This window comes from Staurois parvus, unplaced genomic scaffold (genome assembly GCF_062004578.1).
Source record: "Staurois parvus isolate SC_StPar_1 unplaced genomic scaffold, SC_StPar_1.0 ptg000118l, whole genome shotgun sequence".
Taxonomy (NCBI): Eukaryota; Metazoa; Chordata; class Amphibia; order Anura; family Ranidae; genus Staurois; species Staurois parvus.
The window spans coordinates 7,416,557-7,428,512 of NW_028317914.1; positions in this window are offsets into that span (position 1 = coordinate 7,416,557).

Sequence of the window (11,956 nt, forward strand, 5' to 3'; positions counted from 1 at the left end):
CACCAAAAGAAAGTTCTAGTTGTGTGAAGAAAATGATAAAATTTTAGTTTGGGTACAATGTTGTATGACCGCGCAATTGTCATTCAAAGTGTGAGAGCGCTGAAACCTGAAAAATGGCCTGGGCAGGAAGGTGTAAAATTACACGGTATTGAATTGGTTAAGCTTGACCTGGCTGAGCTGAGTTTAAATTTGACCTGGCTGCCTAGCTAGCTGGGTTGAGTTTTGGCCCGGCTAGCTGGATGGCTGGCTTGGTTAAGTTCAGGCCCAGCTAAATGGTTAGATCAGTTCATCCTTTTAGGAAGATGTATAATTTGGTTAGGACAGTGCAGGGCTCAATAGGAAGTAAAGCAGAGTGCAGAGGTCAGTAGGTAGTAATGGGAGAAGGTAGGGAAGCAAGATGCCAGCCACATTGCTGCATTCAATGGGTTGCCAACCTTCTGATCTAGGGTGTTTCATAGCACGGTTTACAGCAGGGCTGCAACTAACGATTATTTTTGTAATCAATTGGATGGCGATTATTTTTGGCTTAAATAATAAAAACCTAAAATAAGTGTGGTGTGCAATTTAGTTAACATGGAAAGTTAAAAAATATATTTTGTTGAAAATCTATATGCAGCGGTAAATAAAAATAACCTGCTGTATGGTTGGGGAACAAAATATTCAATGCACTCTCAGAATAACAGGAGATGTATACATTTATAAATATAGAATCTGGTACATATGATCAGACTCAGATCAAAAATTTTATATTAAAGAAGAAAAAAATTAAAGACCTAAAACACTGTTTTGCAGATTTTCAGACAGAACTGTAACAATTATTATGATACAGGATTTATATAGCGCCAACAGTTTGCTCAGCACTTTACAATATAACAGGAGACAATACAGTTCAATACAAGAGGGTTAGGAGGGCCCTGCTCCTCAGAGCTTACAATCTAAGAGGGAGGGGCTAGTGGTACAAAAGGTAATAACATTGGGGGATGGACTGGTAGGAGGAAGAGAAGATTCCATTATTAGCTGAAGGCAGGATAGACTAATATGCATAACAGACTCCCTTGTCATAGGAAGGTAGCTTGATAAAAGCTACCTGTGCCTGCTGTCACTAAGACATTTACTATAGTAGCAGCAGCTTGCTTTTTGTATCACCTGTCAAGATGGGGTTCGAAACCAAAAGAAACTTCAAGTACAGATGCAGCAGATAAGCACTACTAATAAGGGGTTCATTTATACTGTGAAACAGTGAAAATAATTAAAAAAAAAAAAATCTTGTACCACCTATGGAACAATAAACATACCCAGAAGTAGGATATGCAGGGTGTTCTCTGTACCACCATTTTAATTCTCTTGTGAGTCCACCCATTTATTTCTCTATTAGAATTTCTCAACCTTTTACTCTGCAGAAACCCCTGAAATAATTTTGAGGACTTAGCGAAACCCTGAATAAAAATATTATCGTATTTTTTTTTATTTTTTTTTATATATAGTAAAATGGCGTGATCAGTAAGTTGTTGGAATATTTAAACAAAGGAATATGATATATCTAGAATATAGGACACCAGGATCTTATGATTTTACAACACTCCTTTGCACTATATGCTAGTATTAATCATGAGAAAAAAATATTAATAGCCAGAAAAGAAAAACACTGTGAAAATTGGAATGTTCCCTCACACTAGTTGTCAGTGGAGAAATGCCCTTTTACACTGGAGGAAAAAGCCCATATGCACTGGTGATCCGTGCAGAAGTAACCCTATTGCTCACTATTAAAGAGACCCCTAGCAACCTCTGAAGGGATACTAGGGTTCCATGGTTGAGAAAGCCTGCTGTATACTTAGCTCATGCCCTGTAGAAGGGGGCAGTTCTGATCCCCTGAAAAACATTTGCTGCACCTATAGATCTTGCTGAATGATTTAAAGCAGTTTTGGACACCAACGCCCTGGCGTTGCACTCCTGTTCTTTATTTTCTCTCAATTTCTATTGAATGTCTGTAGGAAGGCAAAAATGAAGCTACTAAAAACAACCTGTGGGAAATAAAAGCTTGCAGTGGTTAAAATCCAAGACCACATAAACATCATAATCATGTAAAATAAAATGTCTGCTAACAGATACTTAAAAAAGATGCTCATGAAGCAATACTCCCCTTCAATCAGCAGCTGTCCCACACGTTGAATTCCTTTCTGGCCTCAAGATGTCCTCAGTCTTCTGCCCAATGTCATTCAATCCAGAAAACTGAGTACATACAAAGTGTAGGATGTCACCATAAACCCCTTATTAACAGTAAGGATGCAGAGAGCAGCCCTGATGTCATCCAATCAGCATCTTTAAGGCCCATCAGCACCAGGGAAGAGACTCCTGCATGTCATGCACCTGGCCTGAAGACAATAGGAAAAGATAAGTTTAGAGTGATCTTGACTTACCCGTAAATTCTGTAACTTGGGGACACAGGCTGGATTTTCACAGACCTTGGGGTAGAGGCTGGTTCCTTCAGGTGAATGGACACTATCTAAGCTTTATTGCCTATAACAGTACCCCACTCCATGAGAATTCAGTTATTTAGCAAGCAACACAGGAACAGAGGGAAGGGAGGCCTGTGTTCTTTACTTTATTCCAAGATATAGAATTTTACAGGTAGTTAAAATTCCTATCTTAATAATACAACACAGGCTTGATATTCATAGACCCTGGGATGTCCCCAAGCAATGAATTAGAAGCGTGGGAAACAAGCCAAACAGAACTGTCAAATCAAATTGCTTTTGCAAGAACCTTGTGGTCAAAAGTTGCATACATGGAAGCTTGGACATCCACCTTGAAGAACTTGGAGAAAGTATGAACTGAAGAACAAGTAGTGGCCTTGCAAAGCTTAGCCACAGATGCATAATGTCTGAGTGCCCAGGAAACACCCACCGATCTGCTACATTGAGTGCTGGAGGTGTCTTATCCAATGATTTAGAGCTACAGTCAGGTCCATAAATATTGGGACATCGACACAATTCTAACATTTTTGGCTCTATACACCACCACAATGGATTTGAAATGAAACGAATAAGATGTGCTTTAACTGCAGACTGTCAGCTTTAATCTGAGGGTATTTACATTCAAATCAGGTGAACGGTGTAGGAATTACAACAGTTTGCATATGCGCCTCCCACTTGTTAAGGGACCAAAAGTAATGGGACAATTGGCTTCTCAGCTGTTCCATGGCCAGGTGTGTGTTATTCCCTCATTATCCCTATTACAATGAGCAGATAAAAGGTCCAGAGTTCATTTCAAGTGTGCTATTTGCATTTGGAATCTGTTGCTGTCAACTCTCAAGATGAGATCCAAAGAGCTGTCACTATCAGTGAAGCAAGCCATCATTAGGCTGAAAAAACAAAACAAACCCATCAGAGAGATAGCAAAAACTTTAGGAGTGGCCAAAACAATTGTTTGGAACATTCTTAAAAAGGAGGAACGCACCGGTGAGCTCAGCAACACCAAAAGACCCGGAAGACCACGGAAAACAACTGTGGTGGATGACTGAAGAATTCTTTCCCTGTTGAAGAAAACACCCTTCACAACAGTTGGCCAGATCAAGAACACTCTCCAGGAGGTAGGTGTATGTGTGTGTCAAAGTCACCAATCAAGAGAAGACTTCACCAGAGTGAATACAGAGGGTTCACCACAAGATGGAAACCATTGGTGAGCCTCAAAAACAGGAAGGCCAGATTAGAGTTTGCCAAACGACATCTAAAAAAGCCTTCACAGTTCTGGAACAACATCCTATGGACAGATGAGACCAAGATCAACTTGTACCAGAGTGATGGGAAGAGAAGAGTATGGAGAAGGAAAGGAACTGCTCATGATCCAAAGCATACCACCTCATCAGTGAAGCATGGTGGTGGTAGTGTCATGGCGTGGGCATCTATGGCTGCCAATGGAACTGGTTCTCTTGTATTTATTGATGATGTGACTGCTGACAAAAGCAGCCGGATGAATTCTGAAGTGTTTCGGGCAATATTATCTGCTCATATTCAGCCAAATGCTTCACAACTCATTGGATGCCGCTTCACAGTGCAGATGGACAATGACCCAAAGCATACTGCAAAAGCAACCAAAGAGTTTTTTAAGGGAAAGAAGTGGAATGTTATGCAATGGCCAAGTCAATCACCTGACCTGAATCCGATTGAGCATTTCACTTGCTGAAGATAAAACTGAAGGGAAAATGCCCCAATAACAAGCAGGAACTGAAGACAGTTGCAGTAGAGGCCTGGCAGAGCATCACCAGGGATGAAACCCAGTGTCTGGTGATGTCTATGCGTTCCAGACTTCAGGCTGTAATTGACTGCAAAGGATTTGCAACCAAGTATTAAAAAGTGAAAGTTTGATTTATGATTATTATTCTGTCCCATTACTTTTGGTCCCTTAACAAGTGGGAGGCACATATGCAAACTGTTGTAATTCCTACACCGTTCACCTGATTTGGATGTAAATACCCTCAAATTAAAGCTGACAGTCTGCAGTTAAAGCACATCTTGTTCGATTCATTTCAAATCCATTGTGGTGGTGTATAGAGCCAAAAATGTTAGAATTGTGTCGATGTCCCAATATTTATGGACCTGACTGTAGTTTTATTGGTCTGAGCTCTAGGATGTTGACATGCAAATTGGCTTACTTAGGTGACCATTTCCTGAATTGTGAGAGATTGGAACACTCTTCCCCAGCCTGTGAGGCTGGCAACTGTTATCACCTTCCATGGGTGTGGTATAAATAACATCCCTATTGCCAAGGCTGGATTGTAATACCACCAAGCTGGGCTGGAGAGGAGGTTGAGAGATGAAGCGTACTTGTTCCAGACCAACCAAGATTTGCACTGGAGAGGCCCTGAGTGGAATTAGGCAAAGGGGACACCCTTGAACAAAGTTACCATGAGACCCAGAATCCTCCTAGAGAATCACACCGAGGGATGTCTTTGATCTTAAGATCTGAGCATGAGATCTTGAAAGAGAGATTTTTTTTTTCTGACATGTTTGTTAATTTAAAAAAAAAAATGTAGCTTTAATATCACTTTAAATAGAATCTCTTGAACCTGTCCCCCAGAACAACCACTCCTTGGGACAAGAGGTAGTTTAGAGCAACCTGTAGATCTGGCTGTGCCTGAGAGGATTATAGTTAGTTTGAAAGAAGAAAACAATGAAGGGGTAGAGTTTTGAACATAGGTCTGAGACATGTATGACCCAGAGAAAGACAAACTGTACCAGACAGCCCCTTCATTGTGAAAAGGGTTGTGAGGTGGACTTGCTAGATTGTTAGTTACAAGTCTTGCAACAAAAGGAAGGACTGAGTGTTGGCTTTGAATTTGAAACCTGAGCAGAGCAATGGGACACTTCTTGTCTATTTAAGGGAGGTAGAAGCCCCTGAGGAAGAAATTCTTTTCCTCCTGAAACATCTTTTAACAATTTGTCAAGTGCCTCATCAAATAGAAACCCACCTTCAAAGGGCATGCTTGTGCAAGCAGCTTCTGCTGTCCAGGCTTTTAGCTATAAGATTCTAGACATATGGATAAAAATGAGAGCCGTTCTGGAGATCTGTGTCACAAGTTGTTCTAGGGCGGGTGTCGGCAACCCGCGGCTCCAGAGCCACATGCGGCTCTTTTTCATCTTTGCTGCGGCTCCGGAGCACACTGCCCACCAGGTGACAGGCAATAGGGTTTCAGTGGTCGGCAAGCCGCGGATCGCAAGCCACATGCGGCTCTTCTGTGTGCCGGGCGCCCGCTCCCCTCCTCTCGGGCGGCCGCCTCAAAAGTCAGGACTCTTTTAATCCGGCCCGCGGAGCGTGGAACATTGGCTGTCAGGATGTAGGCGGGGCAGCCAGGATGTAGGCGGGGCAGCGTGACGAACTCCTCTCCTCTCACAGTCCGCCCTGAAGACCGGAACACAGCGCGGGAACACAGCAGGAGGAACGCGCAGAGCAAAGGTAAGTGAATTGAGACCATATGGAGAATTAATTACTACATGGGGGATGAATTACTATGGGGGATGAATTACTATGGGGGATGAATTACTATATGGGGGATGAATTACTATGGGGGATGAATTACTATATGGGGAATTAATTACTATATGGGGAATTAATTACTATATGGGGGATGAATTACTATATGGGGGATGAATTACTATATGGGGGATGAATTACTATATGGGGGATGAATTACTATGGGGGATGAATTACTATATGGGGGATGAAGCTAACTGCACGATCCTGTATATAGCATTAAGGTAAGAAACAATATATGCAGTGTCGGATTTGTTTTAAATGTTGCAATGGTTTTGCGGCTCCCAGTCTTTTTTTTCCCTTCGGAAACGGGTCCAAGTGGCTCTTTATGTCTTAAAAGTTGCAGACCCCTGTTCTAGGGCATGAACATACAAAAGTAAAGCAGAGGGCAGTGTCTGCATCTTTGTTCCACTAGTTTCGATCTCTTGCTCTGGGTCCTCTTCATTGGAAAAGAGGCTTGGTTCTTTTGTGGTCTGGACACAATGGCTGTATTAAGGCTGTTAATTGTCCGAGAAAGTCTAAAATGGTTGCAGAAAAAGTTGCCTTGGTCAGGTATAACCTATTTTTAAAGGGGTCTCCTCGTTTAAAGTGGGGACTTTGATATGTGAATGGTGTTAATTTTTTTTTCAAAGAAAGCCCTTCTCCTTTTGAAGTGGGGAGTCTGATGTGAATGGCGACATTATTAAAGGTTTTCCCTATTTGAATTGAGGTAATTTAGGGGTGACTAATGTGAATGGCAGGACATCCTTGTAAAGAGTGGCCTTTAATTTGAAGTTAGAATTCTGATGCTTACAAAGGAGAGGCATTGAGATTTACAAAGAAATAAATAGGAGGGTGATGGAGAAGGAGGTTGTACAATTATATTGTATATTATAGACCAGGGGTGGCAGCCCTCCAGCTGTTGCAAAACTACAAGTCCTATCATGCCTCTGCCCTCTGCCTTTGGGAGTCATGCTTGTAACTGTCAAGTAATGCCTCCCAATGCAATGGGACTTGTAGTTTGGCAACAGCTGGAGGGCCGCCAGTTTGACACCTGAGTTATAGACTATGGCCAGCTTTAGGGAGGGCAGAGAAATGTTGTGTTGGAGACAGAAAACGTAATGGCCAGAAATTCTCTAATACATTATCATCCTTAATAATCTTACATCATGTCTTTAATTGCATCTAGTGTTATAAATGTAATTTTTATAATCTCAATTCAATTGAATTTTCTGCCATAAAGTAGACTATACAGCAGAAGTGTGAGAAAATCGGATTGCACCTACATTTTGGACTTGGCAATTCTAGTCCTTGAAAACACATCTCATCTAAATTGGAAACATTTACAAAACTAGGCTTAGTCTACAATGCTGCAAAGTCCAAATGGGGTCTACTCTTTAACTGAGGCAAGAATCAATTGTAACGAAGAAAAGACACAGACCTAGTGAGGCTGGTCTAGTAGGAAGGAGTCTTGTTGGGAGACACGTAGAGGCAGAAGGAATGAGAAAGTCTCTGAGAAGGATAGTGAGATAAGCAGGGTATACACATTGAGCTTTTTTGTTCAACCAGCAGGCAAAAAAAAAAAAACCCTCCATATCCCCCCCCCTCCCCATCAGAATACACAAATCAGAGATGCAGATCATTGGCTGCATGTGCTGATCGAATGCTGGTTTGAGAAAAACTGGTCATTAGACCATCTTCTGTCAAACAGACAGTGGTACACATGGAGCGAAATTCACCTGTTCCTACTAAACCATCGGAATTTTGGTACTTGTATATGCTGGTAAAGTTTAAGATATCTTGCATTAGAGACAGAAATAAAACTGATAAGTTAGAAAGGGTGGGCAGAGATAGAGAGGGCATTAGACTGAACCTGTCTGTATCCATTTTTGTCCCTAAAATTGTAAATTCATGTATTGGATTGTTTATGAATTTTATTAAAATGTTATATCCTATTTTATCTCTATTTTTAAATGGCGATAACTGACATCACAATATTGTTAGACAAAATATCCATTTATTCATAAATCACCAAAATATTATTATGGGTAAGAATCAACAATAGTAATGCAGTAGACTGTATAGTGATAGTTTAGTTGTTTAAGAAAAAGGTGGATGGAGGACTGCTGAGAGAAAAGGGAAATGCAGTTAGAAACACCGGGTAAGAGATTTGTGCTGAAGAAAAAGATTAATTTACTTCAATCACATTTAAAAATATAATTTCCACTTGTAATCATAGCCTGTGTTTAAATTATAGCAGAGAAGTTAATGACAGAGCGGTAACAATGTTCACTTGATTAGGAAGAATAATTAATATAAGATGGTTGACTTTTAATGAACTGGATATTCACCCATCCCTGCAAGGACACACAGAAATAAATACTTTAATAGTTGCACTTTCACACCACTTACACTTTTGGAGTACTGCTTAGAATTTTCGGCAGCGTGCTTTTTCCCCAGCATAGAGAATGGCACCCCATGTCACAACACTTCAGCTCCACGCACTGCGCTGATGTGTGGAGACATGAATGAGACATTATTATTATTATACAGTATTTATAGAGCGCCACAAGAGACATGAAACTGTACCGCAATTGTCTCCAAACTGTGTCCCTCTGCTTGCTTTTATCTGGCCCTTGGGACACCATTTAATCCACTGCCACCAACAAATTCCTCCCAGTGATACCAGCAATGGGGCACAATTCCAACCAATGACACCAACTATGAGGCACAATTCATCCCAATGATACCAAAAATGGAGCCCAATTCCTCTCACTAACACCAAAGATGAGGCATTGTTTATTCCCACTAATGCTGGGACATTTTGTGGTCCGGCCCCCCTTAAGTCTGAAGGACAGTAAACTGGCCTTTGCTTAGAAAATTTAGAGACCCCTGCTCTACTATATTGATTCAACAATTCAAGAGTTGACCATGGAAGGTGAGGTTCTTTAAGTTATCATTAACATAAAGATGGAGGCGAAGAGAGAGATATTTTGAGAAATTTACCCAGTAGCAAATGTGGGAACTTGATAAAGGGATGTGCAGATTGCCACAAAGACAAGTATTCTAGAAGTCTTCCAGTAATGGGCAGAGTGAGCAGTGGGTCATATGGGACGTTATATTGAAAGGAGAGAAGAAGCCTATCAACTAATTTAATATATTAATTTTAGGGACAGGCCTAAAAGGGTGGGTTGATCATGATCATGGTTTTCTTATAAGCACACAGGAGTGGGCTATCGCCTTATTTGATGGTTCAGTTTGTCAATTATGTTCTTAGGGAATGTTTTTGTTTTTCGGTTACAACTACTGCTGTTGTGTCTTATATGTTATAAGGTATAGTATGGAGTTATTTACAATAAGGTATAGTATGGAGCTATTTAAAGTAAAACTTAAGTATTTTTTTAAAATATTTTGCAATTAAACCACTTGACTGCAATACATATATAAACGTTGCGGATGTCATGTGGTTTACCAGGGTTATGGATGAAAATCAGCCATAACCTTGGTATTTTTTGTTTCAGCCAACGGACAGCTTTCTATTGAAAGCAGTCCTAGCAGCTCTTCAGCCACTGACTTTCTGTAGCAGCAGAAGGGGCCTCTTCCCCCCACACACCTGCCACTCGCTGGTGTTCCTCGGGCTTACCATGAAAACCAGTGCACCCGAGAAACGATCTGACGGTGCGGACAGCTGAAGATGGAGGACCGGAGCAACGTCTTGACGTCACTGCCAGTCGGTGGTGGATGTAAACGTTTTTTTTCTTTTTAAAGCAAATGTTAAAAAAATGTTTTTCGATCTTTTGTTTTTAAAGGTAAAGGAGAGATTTGGGGTCTTTTTGACCCCAGATCTCTCCTTGAAGAGGACCTGTCATGCATATCTTTTATTACAAGGGAGGTTTACATTCTTTGTAATAGGAATAAAAGCGATAAAAAAAGGGACAGTGTAAAAATAAATAAGAAAAACATTTTTTTTAAAGCACCCTCATCCCTCTATGCTCGTGCGCAGAAGCGAACACATATGTAAATTGTGCACGCATATGTAAACGGTGTTTGCAGCACACACGTGAGGTATCACCGCATGCGTTACAGCAAGAGCAATAATTATAGCGCTAGACTTCCTCTGTAACTCTAAACAGATAACCTGTAAAAATTTTTAAAGCACCGCCTATGGAGATTTTTAAGTACTATAGTTTGTCGCCTTTCCACATGCATGCGTAATTTTAGGTATCGGTTTACTCACCGTAACATCCTCTTTCATATTTAACAACAAAATGTCAGTATATATTGTGTTTTTTTTTTTTCACTAAAGTGTATTGTTAGCATTTGAAAAAACACTGCGCAAAACCATGTGACAAAAAATATTGCATTGATCGCCATTTCATTCTCTAGGGTCTTTGCTAATAAATGTATAGTGTTTGGACATTATAAGTAATTTTTTAGCAAAAAGTACGGATTTAAACTTGTAAACAAAATGTCCCAGAGAATGCTTGGTCTTCAAGTGGCTCATCAATTTATGTATTCATAATTCTTTTTAATAATAACAACAAAGCCTAATTGCATGCAAAGTCCTGTTCATTTTCATGGAGAACTCGTAATAAAGAAACCATGCTGCATGCCTTTCTGCAAAACCAAGAAAGAAAAATGAAATGGCGCAGATACTAATTTACCAAGGGCATGGAAGTGAAAATAATGCTGTTTGAATAGTTCTGGCTGGGAAAGATATCTACCATGTTTGTTCATGACATTTTTCAGATTACAAAATGAGGGGCAATTATAAAGTGTTGAAATCAGATACATTCCCATCACTTCATTTTGAAAGAATATTACCAAAAACACTTAGCAAGAAATATAACGCACAAAGTAGTCATTATGAACACATCTACAGTAAGTGTCAACATTTCGATGCATCGGGTTCTAGCCAAGAATCCAATGTTCCTTCAGAAAACAGTTGTGCAAACTATTCTTAAACTTTAGATCTAACCTGTGATACTGCTTCTGAAACTTCAAACACATCTGGAGACTAAAAAATACTTGAACCTCCTTTTAGCAATTGGACTGTGGATACTGATGATGGCTTATATTATCCTCCAGATAGCAGGTTTAATGTGAGCCTGGTAATCAAGGAGCTAATTAGCAGACAACCTTTTCTAAGCAATCATATTCGTGTATTATCTAAAGCAGGGGTCTCCAAACCTTCTAAACAAAGGGTCAGTTTACTGTCCTTCAGACTTTAAGGGGGCCCAACTGTGGCCAGTGTGAGTACAAATGCCCTGGCAGTGGCAGTAAACAATGCCTCATCATTGGAATTAGTGGAGGAATTTCCCACTGTTGGTATTAGGGGATAGAATTGCGCACCATTATTGGTATCAGTGGGCAGAATAGTACTCTGCTACTGATGTCAGTGGGAAGAATAGTGCCCCATCATTGGTGTCAGTGGGAAGAATAGTGCCCCATCATTGGTGTCAGTGGGAAGAATAGTGTGCCATTGTTGGGGTCGGTGGTAGGGATAGTACCCTGTTGTTGGAATCAGTGACAGTAATTATGCCCCATTGTTAGTGTCAGCAGGAGGAATGGTGCCTTGTATCAGTGGGACAAATTGTGCCCCAAGGACCGGATAAAGGCAAGCAAAGGGCCACATGTGGGCCACAGTTTAGAGACCACTGATCTAAAGCAATTCTAATTCAAAAACACAATAAATCTATACAGTTTAAAAAGAGAAACATTGTATTTTATAAGAGAAATTCATATTCCTACTAAATCTTTTTCAACTGGTACAGTTGTTGCAAATTACTCTTCACAGATTTTCTTGGCACATCATACATCAAGAAAGTTTCAAGTAATATTTCAGAATCCATACATTTTGTTTCCAATTTGGAATTATCAAGCAGTATGCCACCTAAAGATAAGGAACTTGAAAACTGTTATTGTCCAAGCTAAGAGGAAGAGGAAT